The sequence below is a fragment of the Puma concolor genome, chromosome A1 (genome assembly GCF_028749965.1).
Source record: "Puma concolor isolate L17-30 chromosome A1, mPumCon1.1.hap2, whole genome shotgun sequence".
Classification (NCBI taxonomy): domain Eukaryota; kingdom Metazoa; phylum Chordata; class Mammalia; order Carnivora; family Felidae; genus Puma; species Puma concolor.
In genome coordinates this window covers 204,721,302-204,748,142 of record NC_141667.1, presented here as the reverse complement: position 1 = coordinate 204,748,142, position 26,841 = coordinate 204,721,302, and the positions used below count along the sequence as shown (strand labels likewise).

At 37.0% G+C, this 26,841-nt stretch overlaps 1 long non-coding RNA gene across 1 annotated transcript; it reads left to right on the top strand.

The window, feature by feature from the left end:
• The first annotated feature begins 40 nt into the window (after window positions 1–40).
• On the top strand, window positions 41–22,647 carry LOC147584722 (uncharacterized). The gene is made up of 3 exons (XR_015255919.1): window positions 41–245; window positions 1,879–1,984; window positions 22,458–22,647. It is a non-coding gene; the product is annotated as an uncharacterized LOC147584722 (long non-coding RNA).
• The last annotated feature ends 4,194 nt before the right edge of the window (window positions 22,648–26,841 follow it).

The window sequence follows — 26,841 nt, the reverse complement described above, 5'->3', positions numbered from 1 at the left end:
TAAATAAATAAATAAATAAATAAATAAGCAAGCCTGCTTCTGTATATCTGAATAGAGAGAGCGAGGAGGTCGGCGCTACAGAGCAGCCACAGGCGCGAGCTTGCTCCTGCCACCAGTTCTTCGGAGAGACTTGGATCAGGCGGTGTTTGCAACAGAGAGAGAAAACCCGCTCTTCTCTGCGGAGGGAAGGAATCCCAAACTCTTCCTAAGGTGGTCTGAGCCTGAAAAGCAAACCTATGAATTCGGTGAGGGATTTGACCTGCTCTAATTTTGAAGCTTCGCTGTTGGTGGCCAGTTTCCTAGTTGTACGCGCCGGGGTCTCTGGGTGTCTTCCTTGTGGTCCTACTTTAGAAGCAGTTGTGGCTTCTGGCCAGGGGAAGAGCCAAGGGGGGGAGTGGAAACAATTGTGTGGTAACACAAGTAGTTCTGCCTGTAAGAAATTTGAACGTACTTCTCTCCGGGTGAATTTTCTTTTTTCACTCACTGAAGCTTACGTAAAAAAAAAAAAAAAAAAAAGGTTACTTTTCAAATTATCACTCCCCCCCCCACCCCCCTTGGAATACTTCTTGGGAAAGCAGGCCTTTAGAAAGGAATCCTGGAGGAGTGTGGTGCAAAAATGCTTGGACATTTCCTCGGACTCTCACACTCAAGCGCCATGTGACCTGTTTCTTCATTTATAAAATCAGGGCTGGTGAGAGACTCCAACGCATTAAGTCTCTGAAACACTTTTTGATCTGCAGGGTGCCATATAAATAATGGAAAAGACCATTGGTCTTTCCCTGCGTAGACATTTCTCTTCATCACTGGGTTTCCAGATAGCCTGTGCACTGCCCTGAACATAAAATCCTCCCCACTGAATATTTAGTGACTGAGCCCAGAATACAAAAATCTTCCTCCTGGGTCAGAGAAAGATCTAACATCCCTGTGCTTTCCATAGGCACCACTTTAATCTTCCTATTCTCCCTTATACTAACTAGAATATAAATTGGTTGGCTGAACTGATTGTTTTGCTCTTTCCTCTTTTCTCTTCATCCCGACTAATTCTAGAGACACGGAGTCCTAAATATTGACAACACACTACATCAAAACACCTGGTGTATGTAAGTTTCTTATTGCGCAATAGGACCATACACAGAGTGCACAAACAGAATCCCTTATAATACATATCTGGCGTATGCTAGGGATCTGGTTTACAAAATTAGCTCCCTGAAGCTCTTTAGAATGAAAATTGAGCGGGAGTAAAGTGGTGAACACACGGGAATGTGTTCAGGTGGGTGTGAGGCCACTATACAGCTGATAAACAAAGTACCGTCAGAGAAGTATGATTTGTCTGTCCTTACCTCTTCAGCTGCTAATTCTGCCCTACCGCTGACCTTTTACCATAATTGGTAAATATTTACTCACGGATCTGTAGTTGAAACATGTCCGATTCCAAAAATCAGTACCAAGCTGCTTCTGAAATGTGTTTAATTTACGTTTTCACAACTTACCCACAGCTTCCGGAAGTTTGGGGCACGTGGCTAGAATCAGGCAATATGTCAGCCGTCAGAGTACATGTAGGCTGGACCCACAGTCGGAATTAATTTTACATCTGCACAGATGGCAACAGTGGTAGACTGTGTATCCCCCTTACAGTTCATGCCCTCTCCAACAGGTTAAAATCACTCACCTTTTTTTTTTTTTTTTTTTTTTTTTGGTGAAAATATGGGAATCTCTTTCCTTAATTTGTCCCTTGTTTACAATGACACCACACGGGAGCTGTAGTTTATGCAGATAATTCTATGGAAGGGACACTGCCTCTTTGTATTTATTTTGTTGACTGTCTTTAAGCTCCTTGGACTCTGTCTGTGGACTCTTAAACTCTTTCTTTTTCTACAGTGGATAGTTTTGGCACAGATGCACCATTTTCAAGTGTCCCCCACACCACATCACGGCAGAATTTTGGTCTCCTGACTATACCATCCAGCTGCTCTCTATGGAAAAGGTTAGTGCACCTCTTCTGCTTCATTAAGTAGGCAAGAAATTAAATCTGTGTATTCTATAATACATAGATTTAGCAATAATTTTGCTAGAGTGTTTCTAAAAAGCATGACCAAATGAACTATAATGTAAGTTGAAACATAGAAGTTAAACATTCTGGAGATAACGTTTGGAATGTCAGTAATAACCCCCATTGCTTTGTGATGGCAAAGTCCCTGGATGGAAGTTTGTCATCAAAACTGGAAGACCTGGGCACAATTTGAGGTAAAACTTTCCTGTCACAGTCCCGGCTGTTAACTGAGCTACTTGTTACTGTGTCTCCTTTTTGAAGATCTAAGCAGAGGTTTCATGCAGTTTTACACTGAATGAAAGAAGACCAAATACCCCTCTTTCTTCTCCTGTACCTTCATCCTGGGTACAGTGAAAGCATTCCCACCCTCCTGTTCCTTATGATGCCAGCCCTGTGACCTACCATCTGGTGTCACAGATTTCTTTCTAAAGATGACTTAGGGAGCTTATGCTATTACTCCCTTGAAAAATAATACTTATGAACTTCTCAGATGTCTCAATTGCTCTGGGCCTGCTTCCCAGGTGTTTTGTAAAAATTGATCTAGAAGAATAGTTAGATTATATGCCTCCTGAGCCTATTTTTTTCTATAGACAAGGAAAACAATTTGATACAATAGATGGCACACTGAGCAGAGCCAGGAAATTTGGATTCCATTTTCTGGGTTGTTGCTAGGTTACTGTGTGACTTTAGGGAAGTTATCACACTTCTCTGTTTCAATTTCCTATGAATACACCCCTATACACTACATGAACTAATAAGCATTAAATGGATTACCTAATATCTGTCATTAATAGACACTGGATAATGAGGCACAGGTGAATTTGATTATTACTTACTGTGTTTGCAAAGTTTAATTATTGATTAATATTCATAATTAATAATAAATAATATTACAAGTAATATAATTAATAATTACTATAATAAATAAGTGTACTAATTAATATAATGATAATTAGTAAAATGATAAATAAATGTTAATTAATATTAATAATAATTTCCATTTACTGCAAGGCTTCTCCCATTGCAGTCTGATCTCTTTATAAGGGGTGAGCATGCTTAAGGTGTCTATCAGGATACCATCTTCAAACTTTGTACATCTATCAAACATACCCTAAACTTTAAAAATATTTGGAGTGTTTTGTTTTCAGGCAGCTTTTATATCGAACCATTTAACGTATTTTAATAACAGTATAGTATTCACAAAGGTTCATGGAATTAATATGTACACTGATATTTAAACCTATTTTGAACCATAGTCCTATAAATGTTCTAATTAATTCAGGATTGTAAATAAGTATAAATTTAGAATATGACCTTATTTTAAGAATATTACATTTTTGCTTATTAATATATGAAATGAGAAGCCCCTTTAGATGATTTAGATATATGCATGTAAACATATAATGTATGTATTACATATATGTAAATGTAAATAGTTAAAATATAGGACATATAATATAAATATGGTATAATATAAAATAATTACAATATGTATTTATAATTAAATATAATTATAATTAAATATATATTTATATAATGTTTTTAAATTAAGTATGTATTTATATAATACGTATTTTAAAATCTATTATTTTATAAATATAAATTATATATTTATACACATTACATAATATGTATAAATGGAATGTATGTGTATACAGACACACATTCTGTTTCTAATGAACAATCAAGATTGAGATATGATCACATTTATAAAGCCAATACAATATTTGAAAAATAATAAAATTGACCAACTACTGAGTATCAGTTATGTTTTGAACATGCTATCTATTTGGTTGCTCCTGATAACAGTTTTTAAATGTAGGTATTATTAGTTCAGTTTTACAGCCATAAATTACATGTCTATCAATATCTATGGCTCCAATCTGTGGCCTCCAAAGCAAATGGTCTTTCTACTCTGGTATGCCCTCCTCACCAGAATGGATGGATCTAGGCCCTGTATATATTTAAATGTATTGCAAGGAGTGCTTGGGTGGCTCAATTGGTTAAGTGTCTGACTCTTAATTTTGGTTCAGGTCATGGTTTCACGGTCTGGGATGCAGCCCCCAACCCCAACCCCCCCACGTTGGGCTCTGCACTGACATTGTGGAGTCTGCTTAGGATTCTCTCTTTCCTTCTCTTTCTGCCCCTCCCTCTACTCTCTCTCTCTTTCACTCACTCTCTAAATAAATATATAAATAAATAAATAAATAAATAAATAAATAAATCAATGTTTTTCAAGCCAACAAATGTTTATCACTGATCTACAGTAAGAAAAACACTGTCAGCCTTGATTGGCTATATGATGCCTTTATGAAGTAAAAATTCTTTAGTCAGTTGCTACATCCTAAACAGACACTCATACAGAAACACAAATTCCTCTGTGTTTGGCCAGCTTCACTCTTAAGATTTGTAGACTTAGAATATATTATGTGAGTATATTTATTGTGTATACTTGAAAGTCCTGCAAAGTTCCAATTAATTATGTTACTTAGATGCATTGCCTAGTTAACCCTCATTTTATATATTAGTTGAGAGCAAGAGAGATGGTGCATAACTTCAAAGTTTAGAAGTACTCCTATTTCATGGAATAGTAGATTTTGGCCTCAGGAATGTATCTGATATTAGAGGCTAGCTATGACAAAAAGCAGTTATTTTCATACCTTCTATGCCTTCCTAAAGCTTTAACCTCAAACATTGCCATCAATACAAGTTAGTTACTTTGTATTATTTTATTTTTCAAATTCACAAGTATTTTTAAGAATCAGTACTACAGTAGTTCCTCCTTATCTTCAGGGCATAATGTTCTAAGACCTCCAGTGGATGCCTAAAACCACACATAGTACTGAACGCTGTTTTTCCTATACATATATACCAATGTTAAAACTTAATTATTTTTAAGTTTATTTATTTTTGGAGAGAGAGAGAGAGAGACAGACAGAGAGCAGAACAGAGAGAGAGGGAAACAGAGAATCCCAAGCAGGCTCCGCACAGTCAGCACAGAGCCCAATGCAGGGCTAGAACCCATGAACTGTGAACTTGTGACCTGAGCCAAAATCAAGAGTCAGGTACTTAACTGACTGAGCCACTCAGGCGCCCTGAAAGCTTAATTTATAAATTAGGTGCCATAAGAGATTAACAACAACTAGCAATAAAGTAGAACAATCACAGTAATATACTGTAATAAAAGTTATGTGAATGTGGCTTTCCTCTCTCCCTCTCTCAAAATATCTTACCGTATTGTACTCATCCTTCTTGTGATGATGTGAGATAATAAAATGCCTGCATGATGAGATGAGGGGAATGATGTAGGCACTGTGACCAGCATTAGGCTACTATTGTCTTTCTGACAGCGCTGCGGGAAGGAGAATCATCTGCTTCCGGATTACAGTTGCCCCGGTGGGGGGGGGGGGGGGGTAACTAAAACCCCTGGAAGCAAAACAGAGGAAAAGGAGGGGATGACTGTAATTTAGGTAGATTGTTGGTCAAGTATATCAAACAAACTTAAAAAAAGAAAGAGCCGGGGCGCCTGGGTGGCGCAGTCGGTTAAGCGTCCGACTTCAGCCAGGTCACGATCTCGCGGTCCGTGAGTTCGAGCCCCGCGTCGGGCTCTGGGCTGATGGCTCAGAGCCTGGAGCCTGTTTCCGATTCTGTGTCTCCCTCTCTCTCTGCCCCTCCCCCGTTCATGCTCTGTCTCTCTCTGTCCCAAAAATAAATAAACGTTGAAAAAAAAAAAAAATTTAAAAAAAAAAAAAAAAAAAAGAAAGAGCCTACATTGCATTTTCCCTACACAACTCAGAGATTAATTGTGTGGCTAATAGGAAATGAGCATATTGGTTCTTTTGCTTAAAAAGCTGTATAATTGCTTTAGTAAATAAATATGCATTTATACTCTGTGTATAAAAGGACGCACATAAGATAAGTTACTATAATACAAACTTGTATTCTAAAACATTGAACATGGGAATGTGCAGTGTATGTGACTCCTGAAAGCATTTGTCTATACTAACAAGTACTTTCTTTTTGTTTTAGAAAACTTTGTGTAAATGGGTTTTACATTTCTCCTCTTTCCCCACATATTCCAAGAGGAAGGGTGGATTGGGGTAGAACAGTCAAGGTAGGGTAGAGCAGTTCTTTTATTCTCAGAGCTTAATTAGCATCACTTTAACAGGGGTAAGTATAGCAAGGCAAAGTCATCAGAAAACCCCAGGCCTAATTTTAGCTCATACTTTCGACTTTCTCTCCTTATCCTCCAAATAAATCTTAAAAGCCATTTCCCACTCATTTAAATTTCACGTTCTTTCTTCTCACTTCTGGTAGAGGTGATAATGAGCAGTGAAATCATCAAAAGAAAGGTAGTAGGATTGAGGAGGAGACAAAAATGAAAGGCATGGAAAATCCACAAAGTAGATCAGCTGAATCGTGAACAGTTAACTGCATGCATGCAGCTTATTGATGACACATATGCCTTACTTCCCTGAGTCAGTCCCTGGGAGATGCGAAGGAAGGGAGAGGTATGGGCTGTGAGAGGATAAAGCAATCATAAGCCCTATAAATTAGCACAGAAATTAGGTCAGGGGCAAAAGAAATCCATGGAAGGAGAGACACCATTGCGAATTTCATTTGAGGGCCCTGATCCCCCCATCCTATATCCTGTGTTCTTCAGATGCCACTTCTTCCTTCACAAACTGAAATGCTACATTTGGAAAAGCTTAATGAAAATTTGTGCTCAGGTAATGTTTTTACACGGATCGACAGATCGTTTGCCTGGCTTTATAAAATCTCTTTTCATCTAATTCTTTGAGTCTAAGGTAGGTTGGATGAAACCTGCATGACTGTTCTGATCTCTCTGTGTGGGGCATAAAAGAGCACCCAACTAGTACTGTAGGGTCAAGGAAAGCTTTTTTCTATGACGTAAAAAGGCAACATTTTCATGGTGGTGAAAGCTGTCATCATTAGCCTCTTCTTTTGGGATATCCTTTTAGGAAGAGGGTAGAGATTGCTGACCTCAATTTCATTTACTGCTAACATCTGCCAATTACCTAGCACGTAACTTCTGCCAGGTGCATGGTGAACCGTAGCTCTAATCTTCACAAGGACGCTGCAAGTTAATGATGACCCCATTTTAAAGATAAAGAATCTGAGACTTTCAGAGGGCGAGGGGGTTGCTCCAGGTCACACAGCTGGGAAGTGGCCAAGTTAGGATTGAACAAGAAAAATTTGAGGTAGTTTATTTTAATGTTGGTGAATCTTCGCCCTACATATTCACTGAAATAAGCACATATATTGAGTATGGAATATGTGCACATTATAAACAATGCAAAGAATGCGACAGCAACAGAATCATTTAAAAACTACCAAGCTTGTAGAAAAATTAAATAATAATTGACAAAAGGTAAATGTCATATTTATGAAATAACAAATATTTTTTTCTTTTTTGGATTATCAAGAAAAGGGAGGAGATTTTATAAATTAATTTTCGTTAATGGTTTGGAATTATATGCCAATAAGACATCAGTTGGTGAAAGTAATATGCTTCTTGATAATGAAATCATAAATATCCCAAAGGCCATCTAATTCTTAATTATAGATAATGTTCAAATCTGGTCAAGTTGATATCAACTTTATTTAAAATACATTAATAATTATAGGTTTTTTTCCCCTCCCTATGGATAAATTCTTAACTAGATTTTAGTGAAACGGCACTAATAATAACTAGCTATTAAAGACAAAGTTGTATTACTAACTTTATTTAGATATTTGTATGTTCCTTTAGGATTTAAAATAAGTCACACAAATGTAGATGGGTGACTATTACTAGATTAATGTTTCTCATTACCCAGAATTTAGATTTTGTGTGATATAACACTCATAGACAAAGGAGAAAAGAAAGCTATAAAGAAAAAAAAAAGGACTGATTTATGTGGGAAGCAAACTTTTTGTATGGTATTTTTCTCTAAATGGAAAGGATTAAAAATTCCTTGAATGTGCCATAAGCATGACATATATTCTCTATAAAAGGGATTTTTTAAATTCTAAATGTGGAAATATATGGCATGCTTTCTTGAAACAACAACCAAAAAAATCCCCACTTCCATAGTCCAGTACATTTTAAAGAAGATCTAAATCTACTAAAGTCCTGTCAGAGCTTGTTAAACTATTAAGTAATGATCATAAAAGGCATTTTACACCCAGCATATACTAGGCATACAGCTGAGAAATCTAAGATATCCTTGCTAGCTGCAAGTGTGACTATTTTAGCATTTTTGTGGTATTTCTGGATCAAAATTGATTCCAGGTGCCATCTCCACATATCCATATATATGTAAGATAAGCTCTTTAAAAACTTTTTTTAAGTTTATTTATTTATTTTGAGAGAGACAGAGACCACATGAGTGGGGGAGGAGTAGATAGAGAGGAAGAGAGAGAGAAAATCTCAAGGAGGCTCTGCACCGTCAATGTTGAGCCCCACATGCAGCTCGAACTCACAGAAACTGTGAGATCATGACCTGAAACTGAAAGTTTAACCAACTGAGCCACCCAGGCACCCTGTAAGAGAAGCTCTTTAGGCTAGACGGATCCTTTGAATCTGCATCATTGCCAATGGCTCTCTGAAGTTACCCCACAGCCTATAGTTTACCTCCTTCATACCGTAATCAAACCAGCAGTGACCTTTTTTTTTTTGGGGGGGGGGTGGTAAAAGGATAAGTTTTCACTTCTACTTACTGTTAATAAAAAAAATATTAGAAGTCTTGAGTCACCTTTCTATTTTTCCCTTCAACAGATTTTGGCAAGTAGACAGCATATTCCTTAGACTTTATTAGAGGCTAAAGAATGGCAGATACAACATAGAAGGTACTAGACTCTTTATTGTTGTTGCTTTTGCATATTTATAGCCCACTTTCCTTGACTTTGCATGTTCATAGTCTACTTTTCCTGAATGTCTGATGCTACACTTAAGTATGTTTTGTATCCACTACCTATGACCTTTATTGATTTGGTTGGATTTCCTCTTCTCACTTTGTAGCTATAGGTTTCTCCAAAGATTCTGTTTTCTGGTCACTCACTGGGGAGCCCTCTCATTACAATTCTAGTCATCTCTTTCTATATTTAGGCTTCCCAATGCCATTTCTAAAGTCCCCAAATTCTACACATTCAAAAATTTTCCTGTCACTAGAAGTCATCTACGGTTGAAAATGTCTTTCTCCTAGGTGACACCAAAGTCCCTCCTTAAGGATACTTGCTCCTTCTTCAAAATGGCCTGTTCTCAGTCAAATAACCTAACCTATGACAGTGCTTCTAGCATAGAGCTTAAAAACATACTAATTACTGAAGGGTAGTTCATAAATATTGTGAAACCAATAGCTGCTATTGCCATTTGTTGAGGGAAGGCAGAACTGAGGTGCATGGTTTTGTTTTCACCATATTGATACATAAATAACTGACTGTTCCTAGAAAATAGCACATACAGGGGTGCCTGGGTGGCGCAGTCGGTTAAGCGTCCGACTTCAGCCAGGTCACGATCTCGCGGTCCGGGAGTTCGAGCCCCGCGTCGGGCTCTGGGCTGATGGCTCAGAGCCTGGAGCCTGTTTCCCATTCTGTGTCTCCCTCTCTCTCTGCCTCTTCCCCGTTCATGCTCTGTCTCTCTCTGTCCCAAAAATAAATAAACGTTGAAAAAAAAATTTTTTGAAAAAAAAAAAAAAAGAAAATAGCACATACAGAAGTTTGAAGAAATCACATAGCAGTACAGAGCACTGTTGCCTGAGAAAAGTCAGCAACCTACCTCACAAGAGGCTCCAGAGAGTTGAATTAGAGTAGTAAGAAAATAATAACAGCCACAGAGCTTTGAACATTCACTGGACTAAGATACACAGTTGACCCTTGATCAACACAGGGGTTAAGGGGCTGACCATCCACGCAGTCAAAAAGCCACACATAACATTTGACTCTCCCCGAACTTAACTACTAATGGCCTTACCAATAAGCATAACAAGTCAATTCACACATATTTTGTGTATGTATCATATACTGTATCCTTACAATAAAGTAAGCTGCAGAAAATAAAATGTTATTAAGAAAATCATAAGGAAGAGAAAATACATTTACACCACTCTCCTGTATTTATTGGAAAACAAACAAACAAACCTGCATGTAAGTGGACCTCTGCATATCAAACCCATGTTGTTCAGGGATCATTGTATATGCATATATGCATATTCACACATATAGATTTGTGTGTATCTTACATCTATATGTCATACATGTCTATATGTGTGTGTGTGTCATACATAAATTCTCATGATAGCCCTATCAGAATTACTGTTTCCAATTTAAGAATGGGGACATTCCAGTTTAAAGCATTATGTACATTATCCAAAATCACACAACCACACTGAAAGAATTTTTTATTCTTTAAATTTTAAGTCATCTCTATACCCAGCAAGGAGCTCAGAACTTAAAACCCTGAGGTCAAGAATTGCATGCTCTACTGACTGAGCCAGCCAGGCGCCCCCACACAGCCATATTTAAAACCTTCCAAGCATTACCTTAATTCAGACACTATATATTACTGAGCTATATAGCACAAACTGAAAATTCTAATTTGGGGAAGGAGGGGAGACTACATTTTAAAATCTCAAGCTTAACTCATATTGACCTAACCTGACTGTATGTCTCAGTTTCTTAAGTCTGTTTTAGCCTGTTGTCCCAGGGCATACCCTCTTTCACTCTTAAAATACTGTGGTTGAGATAATGAAATATAAGACCAACTTAAGTGAACTGTATTTACAAGATTGGTGCAGAAACTCAATGTGCAATGAAAATATAACTGTTACAAAGGCTTTCATACTTCTGTGGCATGGTCAGTGCATTCTTTTCTGAAGACAGATCTAAGTGGGAAGCAAAAGAACGAGGAGGGTCAAACTGTAAAGTGAATCAAATGTTTATTCATAGCAGACTAAGCTTTGGACTTTGCAGCCAATGGAAATGGGATCCTTAAAGCCATTTGGCTTCAGTTCCAGGTCACTGCTCAGTGCTTCCATGCACACATCCTTTAGGATGCTCCTTTTTTTTTTTTATTTCCAAAGCTGGTTGGTCTCTGTGGTGATGAACACCTGCTTTAAAAAACAAACAAACAAACAAACAAAAACCCTTTCTCAGGGTCGGACAAGAAGCTGATATCTGGGAACCATTCCTTTTCATTGAAGAGCAATTTCATGCTTCTGCTCTGATTGCGTGATCAGGGAAGAGGACGTTTTTCCTTATTGTCAAGGTGTGGAAGGGCATTCCACTGTAGCTTGTAGGTAGGGACAAGGGGACAGTCAGCATTGTGCCCATGAGGCTAGGCTTTGTGGTCAGACAGACCTGGCTTCAATTCCCCATTCTTCAAGTTACCAATGATGGTGTTCCCTTGAATTTTTTTTTTTTTTAATTTTTTTTTCAACGTTTTTTATTTATTTTTTGGGACAGAGAGAGACAGAGCATGAACGGGGAAGGGGCAGAGAGAGAGGGAGACACAGAATCGGAAACAGGCTCCAGGCTCTGAGCATTCAGCCCAGAGCCCGACGCGGGGCTCGAACTCACGGACCGCGAGATCGTGACCTGGCTGAAGTCGGACGCTTAACCGACTGCGCCACCCAGGCGCCCCATCCCTTGAATTTTACTTAGAACTTTGAAGACTCAATTTTTCCATTTGATAAAAAATGGTTTAAAATTTTCAGCACTTACCATTTGCCAGGCACTGTCATAGGAGCATTACCTATATTAAATCATTTAATTTTTATAACAATTATATAAGCTAGATGCTGTCAACTATTGTTATTTTAATATGAGGTATAACGAGGCTCAGTACCTTGCCCCAGATCATACAGCCAGGAGTGGAGGAGCTGAGATTGGAAATCAGGGAGTGTGCTTCCAGAACCTATACTTACCGGCTCCCCTGTACTTTGTCCTACAAAACAGGATTGAGAGTACTTACTACTAGTGCTACATATTTAAATAAGAAAGTGAATTTAAAGCATGTCACAGTCATTAGCACAGAGTAAGTAAGGTTCAATAAGTGCTAGCTGTAAAAATAGTAGTTCCATTCACTCCTTCCCCTCTCCTTCCCATTCTTCATTTTCACTCAAATTAGACTGTGGTTGTTTTTGTTTCCCATACTCCGTAATTATTGCTGTTTCCAAACCTTTTTCCTCAATTTGGAAATCCCGTGTTCTCTGCTGAGCTTTTTCGAAAACACGCTTATTCTTCACAGTTCAGGGTATGGGACGTTTCTCATTCTGCTTTTGTGGTGCCTTCACATCAGTTTCATCCCTGTGAGTTTTATTGTTAATTCGAACATTGGAATAAGTTATGATCATTTTTGCCTGTCTCCACATTTTCTTCTATATCATTTTTGGACAGAATAGAATATACTCATGCAGGTTTGCCATGTGGATGTAAACATTTTACTTATTTCAATGTTTCATATAAATATCATCCTAATGAAGTGTCCTTTATCCACAACTTTTCATTTATGGAAACAATTATAACAACTATATAAGCTAGATACTGTCAACTATTGTTATTTTAATATGAGGTATAATGATTATTTAACGTGTTACTAAATATTGGATATGTGTTTAAAATGGGATGTAAAAATTGAAGGCTTTTCAGTGTGTTTCAATAAATATATCTTGATAATTTTTTGGTAGTTTGTAATAGCACTTGCAGTGTATGAGGATAGTCATTTGTCTACATTGATATCATTACCTGATAATAGATATATTTTTAATTTATTTTCTATATTATGGTTCCAAATAGCACTTATTATTGTTTTTATTGGAATAGTAATAATTTCAAAAAATGGATTTCTTTTATGTTTTTCATTTTTGGGGGGAATTGGTGGTTTTTCTTACTGCTTTATAAAGCTCATTATACAGTAGGGCACACAGTGCCATTTTATTTCCTTCAGATGTTTGGTAAATTTCTCATTTGTTCTGTCTTGACTTGTATTTCCCCTACTAAGTAACAAGCTGTGTATATATCATGGTTAACATGGACTGGGCAAATAGTTAATGCTCAACTAATAATTAAAAAAATTTTTTTTAATGTTTATTTATTTTTGAGAGAGAGAGAGAGAGTCAGAGAGTGAGTGGTGAAGGGGCAGAGAGAGAGGGAGACATAGAATCTGAAGCAGGCTCCAGGCTCCGAGCCATTAGCACAGAGCCCGATGCAGGGCTCGAATTCATGAACCGTGAGATCATGACTTGAGCCAAAGTCAGACGCTCAACTGACTGAGCCACCCAGGTGCCCCGCTCAACTAATAATGTTTAAATAGTTAAAGCACTAATCTCTTCGCTTTTAATTATTTATTAGATATTCTACATGTCTTTAAGTTTCATTAGCAGCACAGGTAATAAATTTCTAAACACAGGAGACTCTGCCTGTTTATACAGTACTTGCATAGCACTATTTATTTAATTTTAACGAATATAATAATGTGTGTTAACATTAACGTACTTTGACTATAATACGTATCAAGGTAGTACTCTACTGTGAACATACACAGTATAATTAACATTCCAGAGTTAAAGTATAATGTGGCTAACTTTTTTAGTGAAGAAACATGAAATTCTTTCTTTTCAAATTCAATATAGGAAATGTTGTGTTCTCATTTTCATCTCTGCTGGATGGACCTCCTAGCATCCAGAGACGGTTGGTCCCATGAGATATTCTAATCCATTTGTTCCTTTTCTTGGTCAATAATTTCTTCCCTAGAGTTCAGCAAAATGACAATCATGTAAAGATACTTTGCTCCTCCAGGGAAAATGTTTCCTTTTTTCTTTGATAAACTGTTCTTTTCATTTTTAGCTCCAGTTTAAAACATGAGGGAGAGCAATAAGTGAACAACTGAATGAAAATGAAAACAGAGTTGCTTCTCCAATAGAGTAAATGCCTTTGGGTGAGGAGTGACTCTCTTTTACTCTTCCCATGGTCTCTGGTATATTTTTCTTATCTGCAAAGTACAGGAAATAAGACCTTTCTCTGATGTCATGTGGATTAACTAAAAGTGTGTCGGTAAAGAGCTTACATTTCTGAAGAAAAAAAAAACGTTCTTTTTTCACTCTTGGGGTTCAAGTGGTCTTCAATCCCAAATCTTGATAAAGCTGTAGCCAGAGCATTACAGAAGAATCCTGCAGTAATCTTTGCACTGCAATGTCTATTACTCTTCACCATTGTCTCTCTCTCCCCTCTCCCCACTTCTCCCTTTTATCCAGTTTCTATTTCCTTCTGTATAATAGAAAAAATATGTTGTTTCTAAAAATCAAAGGTAGTAAGTGAGTCAGTTACTGGGATATTTCTGTCAACATACAGATACTTCACTTCACAAAAATATTATATGTCCTAGTAGAGCTACTTTATATTAAAGCAGAATTTGAGACTTTGATTTTTAATTTGAGATGATAGGCATTGCAGAAATGTGAACCCGTTGCTGGCTAAATCTGGACTTAATGACAGATAATATATTCTATACTTGGAAATCTATTCAGTAAGGGTGTATAAAAGTACTGCTATTAATAGGAATTACAAAACTACATTGATCTTGTGCTTCAGGAAGTCTAGCTGACAACCATAAAAATAATTAGATGCTGTTATTATGCCAGTTAGAGATGAGGAAACTGAGGCACGGTGAGTATATTAGCCATATTAGGCAAGGTTATGCTACACTAACAAATTAATTCCAAACTCTTAGCAGCTTAACACAACCATAGTTTATTTCTTGCTTATATTACATGTCCACTGTTGGTCTCCTTGTACTGTCAATCAGGATCAGGTTGAAGGAGTTTCCTTTTCTTGTGACCCTTTCATCCCATTTCTTTCTTTCTTTATTTTTCTTTCTTTCTTTTAATGTTTATTTATTTATTTCTGACAGAGAGAGAGAGAGAGGGAGAGAGAGAGAGCGCGTGGGTGGGGAGGAGCAGAGACAGGGACAGAGAGAATCCCAACCAGGCTCTTTCCACGCTCAGTGCAGAGCCTGACCCGGGGCTGGATCTCATGAACCAGGAGATCATGACCTGAGTGGAATCAAGAGTCCATTGCTTAACTGACTAAGCCACCCAGGTGCCCTGGTTCATCCCATTTCTTAACTTTCGGGGACACTACATTGGGAAGGAGAAAACATGGAGATCTCATAGTGATCTCTACCTCATTATGCACATATCTTTTCCACTCATAGCTCAGTAGCCAGAACTCATCACATCTCTTGCTCGTTTGTAAGAGATAGGGAAATATAGTCCTCCCTTGTGCTTAGGAAGGAAAGGAGAATCAGATTTAAACCCTCAGAATAATTTCAACAGATAGTTTAGGTAGCTTGTCCAAGGTCCAATAACTGGTAAACAGTGAAACTGCGATTAAAATCGAGAAACACTGGCTCCAGACCCTGTACTCTTAACAGCTTCACTATTGTTAATATCTGATAATGCCTGATGTCATTTTATGACCTCTGTCTTGCTCCAAGTTATACTCTTCTTGACTGATTTTGTAATCATTTATTTCAAATATCCATTGATTTAAAGAACAAAATAGTGGCTTCTTAAAAATACATAGAGTGGCTCAGTCTTTTAAGCATCTGATTCTTGGTTTCCGCTCAGGTTGTGATCTCACGGTTTGTGAATAGGGCTCAAACTCACTGATGGTGTGGAGCCTGTTTGGGATACTCTCTTTCCCTTTCTCTCTGCCCCTCGCCCCCCTTGTGGTTTATCTCTCTTTCTCTCTCTCTCACTCAAAAAATAAGTAAATAAACTTAAAAATTCATAGATTTACTCTTATCTAATATACATCCATAGGTGAGTACAGCTATTGAGCATGTTCTTAAATATTATATATATATATATGTAAATCTTATGTGTATCATACCTATAACTAGCATGTAAATATACATGATATTTCCAGCAAACAACAATAACTGAGATTGTTCCAATGTCTGTGTGGTTTACCTGATATTTTAAAAAAGTGTACCTTAATTGCTCATTCTCTTCAGACTCTTAAATATCACACTCTATCTGTTACTTTATAAGGTTACTAGTCAAGAAGGAGGACAAAGTATTCAGGACAATCAACTCATATCTCGGGGCTATCGAAATTCTTTTTTCTCAGTCTACAAAGAAAACAATATTTTAGTAAGTAGAAGCATGGGCAAACTCTGCCTAATGTCCTAAGTAAACAGCAGGTTAATTTCAGATTTTCCATGTTATAATTTACATCCACTCTGCAAAAGCTATAAATGATAAAATTTGATTTTCCTACCCATTACTCTATTTCCTTTAGCCTAGTCAAGGAAAACAAAACTTAACCGCACATTAGATTTCAGGATACCTTCTTGTTATTGCCTGCTCAACAGTAAATAATATGAGGATCATAAAGTCTTGAAGAAGATGCTGAATTTCTCGTGGGAATGGAAAAAAAAAAAGCTCCCTGGTGTGTTAAGCTCATTCTGAAGAGTACTTACTGGGGAAAGAAAGACATTTTATTGCCAAAGGAATTTAGGTGTACATAAGGTTACAAATTTGTATGGGTCTGCTAGAAAGAGTACATGTAATAATGAAATAAAGAATTTAGGATATCGAAGGTCCTGATTTTTTGTGCCTAGGGATTTGTGTCTTTCTTTTGATTTGGGTTCAATTTTAACTACTTTTAATCAGTTATTTTGTTACTGTGTAAGAAAAACATTGAAATCATTGACAACAGTATAAAACCTTAAATGAAGAATTTAATAAAAACCCGTTTAATAATACAAAATGGAATAAACGTAGGTAAATTCAGACTTGGTTGTCTTGCACAATTTGAAAAATTAGAATTATCTGGCATATTTTTACACATTTAGCTTAAGAAGATGCCTTAGGGCCCAATCCACATTATAAAGTTCTCACTTTATAGATGGGGAAACTAGGCTCAGAAATGTGTAGGTGATGCCACTAATGGCAAGGTAGAACATGTGAATTCCATTTATAGTTACCTTCTAATGATACATATCTTTCTTTTATCTTTCACTGAGTTACAGTTCTGAAAATTTTTCAGTTGTGGATGTTATGATCTGTTATAATTATAGATGAAGATGCCTACTACAAATTCCTTAGATTTCATAGAATAAGCAACAACAGCATTGAGGCAACGCAGAAGTGACCTCTCAGTGGCATGTAATGAATTAGGCACCGATTAACCTGACATCGTAGTGAATTTAGTTGTGACTTTAGAAGGCTCACTGGTTTCTTGTCTTCTTATTTCATGTAAGGATATTACATATTACATATTCTTTCTTATTTCACATCCTCTTTCAATACCACTTTAGTCATCTCAAAGAAGAAATCCTATTTTCTTATAGAGTCTATGAGATTATGATATGAATAGTTACAGAAAATAAAACTTTTTATTGTGTATATAGTGTAATGAGAAGCTTTTACTTTTTTTTGGATTGAAGCAATTTTTAAATTTTATTTATTTATTTAAGTTTATTTATTTTTGAGAGACAGAGAGTGCACAGCAGGAGAGGGGCACAGAGAAAGAGGGAGAAAGAGAGAATCTCAAGCAGACTCAGCACGGTCAGCACTGTCAGCACTCGAACCACAAACTGTGAAATCATGACCTGACCCAAAATCAAAAGTCAAATGCCCAACCAACTGAGCCATCCAGGTGCCCTGGAAACTCACCCTGCGTAGCAAGAAGCAATAAGCAGAAAATATTAGTTCTTATTTTAATCAAAGGGCCAACAAAGAAATAGAATTAGCTTCATTAGTAATCAGAGAAGTTAAAATTAAGACTTTATTGAGATGGCATGCTTATATTTGCTAAATTGGTGACATTTAAGAAGTCTGTCCAAACCAAGTGTAGGTGAACATGACAATCAGTAGGAATACTCATATACTCCTGGTCTGTTGGTAGAGCAACCCCCCACCTCCCTTAGGAAACAATTTAGCACTGTTTAAGGATACTTATAGATGTAAAAGAACTGTAGTTTTTTGTTTTTTTAAGAAGGAAATTATGAGTATACAACTCAGACTAGTAGCTGTATCTGAGAACAAGACAGGGGATGGCATGGAAAAGAAACAAAGATTCAAGAATTGTGGGTTTTGGTCTAGTTCTTAAGTTGGGTGGTGGGTTAATTTATTGTCTTTAGTCAGAATTTATTTATATGTGATGTATTATTTTGTTTGTATCAAGTATTATGCAATGTAAACATTAACTAGTAATTATAGCAAATATGTACTTTTATAAACTGAATCTCAATGTTTTACTAAAATTATTTTTGGGAACTATAAGAAATGTTATATAACAGTGAGCTTTTTCCCCAAGGGAAAAAATTGTTACTAGTGTATAAATTAATATTCAATGAATTGGTATCAAAGAACTTCAAGATCTAGTTGTATACAAAAGTGAATAATATTTAGACTTCTGGAAGCAGAGGGACATGAAATGATTATAATATTCTATCACACGAAGAGCACTTGCAAAGTGTAATGGAAGCAGATAAAAGAAATCCCCGATGATTCCTAGGGAATCAATGGCATTTAAAGTTAAAAATATTACAAAAGGAAAATCATTACAAAAAAGAAAAAGAAAGAGCAAGCAGCATGGTCACAGATGCTCAGGAATACTGAAGCAAAACATTTTGGGAAGATCAAGTTGCCCAGTGAGTGTGACATTTTGAGGCCATGAAGTAGAGTTGTAGGGGTATGTTAACAGAGAAGAGAAGAAAATCAGGATATGAGGAGTATGCCCTCCATATTAATACAATCGGGTGGTAATTGGTAAGGAATTGAAAAATTTCTGGATGACTATGATTTATTTCTTTGCTAACTGGGACCATATTTAATGGGAAAGGTGACAATCTATTACACTTGTTAGGTTTCATATTCCTTATTTGATAAAGAATGATAAGCAAGAGTACTTGGACGTGCAGGCCAATTTCTGGGGAAAGGTGAGACTTGGAGATGTTAATTATATTTTAAAAACATCAGCTTAGAAGTGACAGGTGAACCAGGGACTCGATAAAAACATCTAGGGATAATGGTGAGGGAAATGAGAGAATGAGTCAAAGGCGGAAATCTGGATTGCCATAATCAAGAGGCTGCCATAAGAGGCTGAGAAAGAGAAATCAGATTGGGAAGGCTGACAAAAGAGGCAATCGTGTCAGTAGGGAATAAAGGATACTCTTAATAGAGTGCTTAGGTGTTAGACACTTTACTGAGACCTTCACACTCTTTATTTCATGTCGTCCTCCCCATAGGCTCTGAAGTAATATGTTATGTTCCTAATTTTAAAAATGAGTTGAATGAAGCAGAGAACAGTTAAATTTGCTTAATGCCACACATATCTAGTAACCGTGAGAGATGAAGTTCAAACTCTGTTCTGTCTGACCGCGGCTCTCACTCTTAAATGCCCCTCTGTACCAGAATAAATTGAGAGTTGATAATGCCCAAAGCCAGAAAGTAATCAAATGGAAATTAATTAGAGAATGAAATCAAGATTGAAAGAGAAGTCATTAGCTTTAGTAGTTAGTAAGAGCAAGTTTGGTGTATTAGTAGGAATCAATTAAACCTTGGGGAATTCATGGAAAAATATTTTTTAAAATGTAACTTGGATGTAAGAAGGTTACCAAGGAATTTATAAGACAAAGATGATAGGCAGCAATGATGTCTATAGTTAGAGAAACTGAACAGTAATGGACAAGTTACTTAATAGTGTCAGTTTTCTCCCCTCTGAAATGTAAACAATCCTCAATTTGTTTTGGATGGATAAATTGAGCAACATGCATACAATCTGTCAGTATGAGCAGTGGATAATAGAAGTTGAGAAGGGTAGAAACCAGACTGCAGTATGCCAGGGAGCAGATGGGAATACGGTAGTGGAGATAATGAATGTAGAGTATTTTGTAGCGTTTGACAGTGAAAAGAATTGCACCAGAGATGTAGTTGAACAGGATAATGGAATTAAAGGAGGAAGGGTCTCTAGAATAGAGAGAGAGAGAGAAATTGAAGATGGCAAAGTGGATGGTTCAGTGCCTTACAGGAGGTGGATAGCATAGAGTTGAATCATATGCCTGCAAAAGATTACATTTGAGTGAACCCCCCGATTATTTGTCTCTCTCCCTTCTTTTTAACCCCTTTGAATAATGGGTATTGGGTTATCTTGCAGTGGAAATTATATTAGACAAATTGTCAGTATATCTGAGGCAGAGTCTCCTCCTTGGGCCACTAATCAGCAGAGTGACTTTGGGCAAGTCTCAGTGTCTGCTATGGACTGAATGTGTCTCCTCCAAGTTCATATGTTGATGGTATTTGGAGTAGAGTGTGGGGAGGATTTAAGTGGTAATTAGGGTTGGATTAGGCCATGAGAGTGGGGTCCTCATGATGGGATCGGTGCCTTTATAAAAAGAAGAGGAGACACACAATCTCCCAAGGTGTGTGCACACCAACGAAAGGCCATGCAAAGGGAAACTGACCATGTAGGTACCTTAATCATCTTCCAGCCTCCAGAACCATGAGAAAGTATTTTTTTGTTGTTTAATCCACTTAGTCCATATGGTGTTTCATTATAGCAGCTTAAACTGACTGAAACGGTATTCCAGGACTTACTTGGTTTACTCATTTGTATAATGAGGCCATTGGACTGAGAATCCTTGTAATCCTTTCCTGTTATTCCAATTCGAGTTCTGACAGTGTCTAAAATAGGTTCTTCTTGAATTTGGTACTTTTCATCTTTTCCTTTGTTCTTAACCCAACACTAATCCCTAAACTTTTGGGGGCGAAATCACAGAAGGTAGTGCAAGAATGTGTGAGTGGTTAGGGAGGGAAACTTTCAATAGTGTGCCTAGGTAAGCCCAGATGTGTACGTATTAATTATGTACATATTAGGATCAGAGATCTCACTCTAGGTTTTTCTCTCTCCTTCTCTCTCTCTCCCACCCTCTTTCTTTCTTTCCTTTATTTTGTTAAAATAAAAAACAAATGAAGGCCAGCCTTGAAAATTCCCTGAGCAGACAAAACCAATTTAGTCATACAAACAAAGCTTAGGTTAGCTTATTTACCAAGACTAACATGACCTGGGTAATTTTTTTGCTTGTGCCTCTGGAAATCATCAGCAAAACTTGAACTCTTGTCCCAAATTGATATGAGGTAACCACTAATCAATTCCCTTTCATGTAAGAAAATTCTAATATTATATCCAATCACTGGAAGAATAAACGGTCACTGCTTTCTCACTATATACACTGCTTTATAACAATATGCCCCTGGGCCTCATTTCATGTTTTAGTTTGAGGGCTCCTGGTTTACAAACTGTCTTTCTGGTGTGTGCACAGTGAACTTTTACTAATTATTACTTCAGTAATTCATTGGTTTTACTTCATCTATTTTTAACTTTTGACACTTTCTTTTCATTCCTTTCTTTCTTCCTTTTTCCTTCCCCTCCCTCCTTCGAAAATGAAATTAGTAAATAGAAAACGTAGCTCCTTATATGCTATGTATTTAGATAAGATAGCTGAACCATTTTGTGGATGAAACATTTTAGATAATTTTGCTTATAGATGTTAAATGTTGATTTACTCATGAATTTTTATTTTACAATGTGTCCATTTTTTTCTAAAGAACAGAATAGGAATTCTATAGCACATGTATGTGTGTATTTTCTTCACAAGTCATTTGGAAAATTTGAAGGTCAACATCTTACATGGTTTGATAGACCCTTTCCAGCTCTAATTCTATGGTTATTGCCCATTCCTATAAGTGGACATTCACATACCTTATTCTCACATCCCATACAGACCTTCACACATATTCAGTCACACATACACATGCACACACACACACACACACACACACACTCCCCCAAAACACCCATGTGCACATATACCCACATTTCTGCCAATATGTAATAATAAGGATAAGCTGTAATAAAAAAAATGCTTAACAAAATTATATCTATGACATTTCCATAAAATACTGTAAACCAAATGTTTTCATACATTTTGATTTGGGGAAGAACTTTAAAGATACACTTTTTTTTTTTAAAGAAAAAAGTTGAAATTTCAATACCTTTTAGATCTTTGATCCCATTAGCTTTTTTCCCAATTATTCCTTAGGAATAAGATTCTTAGGAATCTTAACATAATAATGATTTCTGTATTGTGTTGGAGAAAAATGAGGTCTATGATACAGTGCTAATATGATACAGCTGAAATGCCTAATACCATAAGTCTTTCCTACCATTTCTTATCACATTAACACAGGGACAGCATTCCTCTCCTGGCCAGCTTAGTGTCTCCCCATTGCCTACAACTATTGGAGATTCATGAATATTTAAAAGTTGTAAAAAAGCTCTTGTTGACTCTGTGCTATGGCTTAACAGCTGAAGTTGGCTTTCTTTTTTCTTCCAGAAGTTGGATTCTCTCAAGGAAGATTCTATCACCTGCAGCGGAGCACAGCACCTGAGAGAAAGGAGTAGGCCTTGCCAGCTACTTCTCAGAACACAGGAATGAAGACTCTCTGATATCCTGCTGTGTCATCCAGCTGACTACACAGGACCAATGGGCTACAGACAGCACATCTACCATGTTGGCAGCAAAAGGAGAGGTATGTATGTCCGTAGAGTTTTCTATTTCTTCATTGCCAATCTTCTTGCTGACTTTCTTGCATTTGTGGAGGTAGCAATCTGACAGTTTACTATCGATCCCCTTTAAGCTGATAGTTTTGCATAAGTACTTTGCATGGCATTAAGCCATTTCATGTATTTGACTGTGTAATTCTGTATTATACCTGCTTCTTTCTCAATGAAAGAAAAAAAAGGCAGTGAATAAATCTCTATTCCCTTGTGACTTCTGATTTGTAAGTTTTTCTTTTTGCAAAGTAGATAGGGAAGAAATTCATTCAATACGTGCTGATAGTCATCTAGAAATAGATGTATAATTTCTTAAAAAATATACTTTCTTTTGAGTATTCTCTTTTAGTTTTAGTATGACTTAGATAAAGTTACTGTGTATTAGGTGTAGGTGAATGGTCATTCAATCAATTCACATTTATTCATTGTTCAGAGACTTCGGACACTGTCCTAAGAACTGAGCACAATAAAATGAATGTACTTAAACTTGATTAATTTTTAGATCATTTTTGGAAATAGAATTGACCTTACTCAAAGAAAAATTTGGTATCAACTTTGATATAATGTTTCCTTATAATTTTCACAGCTTTAATCTTTAGCCCGTCTACACTTAGTAGTGAAGACAAGCAGAAATTACTTTAACTTCTTTTTTAAAAAAAATTTTATTTTTATGTATTTATTTTTGGGACAGAAAATCCCAAGCAGGTTCTGCATTGTCAACATGGAGCCTGATACGGGGCTCAAACTCACAAACTGTGAGATCATGACCTGAGCCAAAACCAAGAGTTAGACACAACTGACTGAGCCACCCTGGTGCCCCTAACTTCTTTTTTTAAAAAAATAAAGTTTATTTATTTATTTTTGAGAGAAGGAGAGCAAGAGCAAGAGCCAGTGAGGGAGGGGCAGAGAGGGAAGGAGAGAGACAGAATCCCAAGCAGGATCCATACCTACATAGGGCTCAAACCCATGAACTGTGAGACCATGACCTGCGCTGAAAAATCAAGAGTCAGATGCTTAATCTACTGAGCCATCTGAGTGCTCAAGAATTGCCTTAACTTCTGACTTTAGTTATTATGAGCCAACAGTAATTTAATATTTATTATCTGATATTAAAATATATGATTATGAATGACTATAAGTGTCCACAAAATTCCCAATCAAGTTGACTTAAACATTTATGACACTTATGCCATATGACAGAAGACCTAAATATAAGGTGAATTCTAGACATGGCATCATTCGGGCTCTTGTTCCATTCCTCCTGTATTTTCTTCTCTGTATTCTTTTCCTTACATCAATATTTTTGTCCCCAGGCTGGTAAACCTCATGATTATGTCAAAGTAAAATTTTCACTAGACAAAGTCAGACATTGAAGATCTTATTCAAAGCTACTGGATGGCCCCAGAAGGTGTAATGCTAAGGGAAATAAGTCAGAAAAAGATAGATACCACATGATATCATTCGTATATGGAATTTAAGAAATAAAACAAACAAACAAAGCAAAAAGAGACAAACAAATGAACAAAACCCCAGACTCTTAAATGCAGAGAACACAGTGGTAGTTTCCAGAGGGGAAGTTGGAGGCAGGGATGGGTGAAATAGATAAAGGAGATTTAGAGTACATTTATCATGATGAGCACTGAATAATGTATAGAATTATTGAATCATTATATTGTACACCTGAAACTCATATAAAACTGTATGTTAATTATACTCCAATAAATAATAATACTAAATTATAAATGATAATAAATAATATTGCAGTAGGGGAGAGAGGTCAGAACTGAGTCTAAACTCAAGTATGGTGAAAGGCAGAGGATTTTTAAGAGCTAGGGTGGGGTGTATCATAGCCCATCTGTGTTTGCTAATTGGCTTTACCTAAAGGAAAACTAAGCTATCTCATACCTCCATGACAGGAAGTAGTTTCAGAACTTGGAGCAAAGGGACTTGCAGAAGGTAGGCTCCTACTCTCCCATGGAATTGGGAGGGAGGGGCTCCATCCTCCTTCCTGATTACATTTCAAGGAGATGGCTTTAAGTCTTTGAGAAAGACAGGCCTGGTTTGTAAAACTGCCAAGAGTCTTTTTAAAAGATTTATATCTCAAAAGGGCAGAGAAAAGATTTATAATTACAAGTTTTCTAAAGTAAATCTCATGGATAAGGAAAGTCAGGGGTTGCTGAGTCAGGGAGAAGCCTGTCTAAAGTTTAGTTAGGCCTAGGGGACTGTGAAGGCTGTCTTGTTCAGTTATATCATGGTTTTCAGTAGCAATTAAAGCAGTCTGTTTCTTTAAGGTTAGTTGGAGAGAGAAGAAAATCTATCTTCCAACTATGGACTATAAATTCTTCTTCATGGTGTGGTTAGTAAACTCAGTGCACATGCTCCCACCTAAAGAGCAGTAATGATGAACAGGAGAATGTCATCTGGGGATTGGCCTAAGCCTGGACTTCTGAGAGAAATAGGGATTCCCATTAGAAATCCTATTTCCATTAGAAATAGGGATTTTATCATTGGCTCACACTCACCCTGGAGTTGGCAATGGAGAGACTAAGTTTGAGTTAAGTTTGGGTTCTATTGAAAAAAAGAAAGGAGAAATCGATCCTGGGTGGGCAAGAACCATTGCCACTACATCTTATTTTATTTTATTATTTTTTTTTTCAACGTTTATTTTATTTTTGGGACAGAGAGAGACAGAGCATGAACGGGGGAGGGGCAGAGAGAGAGGGAGACACAGAATCGGAAACAGGCTCCAGGCTCTGAGCCATCAGCCCAGAGCCCGACGCGGGGCTCGAACTCCCGGACCGCGAGCTCCTGACCTGGCTGAAGTCGGACGCTTAACCGACTGCGGCCCCCAGGCGCCCCGATTTTATTTTATTTTAAAAGTTTATTTATTTTGAGAAAGAGAGCATGCGAGAGTGGGGGACGGGCAGAGAAAGAGGGAGAGAGAATCCCAAGCAGGCTCTGCACTGTCAGCACAGAGCCCAACATGGAGCTCAATCCCACAAACTGTGAGATCATGACCTGAGCTGAAATCAAGAGGCAGACACTTAACCACCTAAGCCACCCAGGCACCCCCAGATTATAAATTCATATTATTTACAGCGATATAATTTTTAGTAAAAAACTGAGTGGATATATAAATCTAATGTTTATATCAGACACTAGATATTAGTGGATATATCAAACTAATGTTAAGTCAGCCAGGAAGATTTCATATTAAAAAAAGAAGTAACAGGTTATAAAATAATTTGGCTATCTTTTTTTTTTTTTTTTTAAATTTTTTTTTTCAACGTTTATTTTATTTTTGGGACAGAGAGAGACAGAGCATGAACGGGGGAGGGTCAGAGAGAGAGGGAGACACAGAATCGGAAACAGGCTCCAGGCTCTGAGCCATCAGCCCAGAGCCCGACGCGGGGCTCGAACTCACGGACCGCGAGATCATGACCTGGCTGAAGCCGGACGCTTAACCGACTGCGCCACCCAGGCGCCCCTACATCTTATTTTAAAGATTGTCTTCATTTAAGTGTGTGTTTTACTTGGGGGAGGGGTATGGGTAGCTGTTGTTTAGTGGATATAGAGTTTCAGTTTTACAAAATGAGAGAGTTCTAAAGATTGATTGTACCGCATTGTTAATATACTTAACACTATTTAACTGTATACGTAGAAGTGATTAAGATTGTACATTTTATGGCCATGCATTTTAATATAATCAAAATTTGAAAATATGTATCTATTCATGAAAATATTGGAGTAATTGAGGATAATTTAAATAAGTCAACTATTTTTATTTTCTAATCATTGTGAAATTTTGTTAGATTTTCTAATTTTATTTATTTCGAGAGAGAGTGCATGTGCATGTGTGCATGCACACGCATGAGCAAGCAGAGGAGGGACAGAGGGAGAGAGAGAGAAAGAGAGAATCCCAAGCAGGCTCTGTACTGTCAGTACAGAGCCCTATGTGAGGCTTGATCTCATGGACTGTGAGATCTGAGACCTGAGCTGAAATCAAGAGTCAGATGCCTTAACTGACTGAGTCACTCAGGTGCCCCATGTTTTTAATTCTTATGTATATATTTTGTTCTTAAGGATATTTTAATTTTAATTTTTGTCTCATAATAATATGAATCAGGAAAAACACTGCAACATTGAACATGATTTACTCTTCT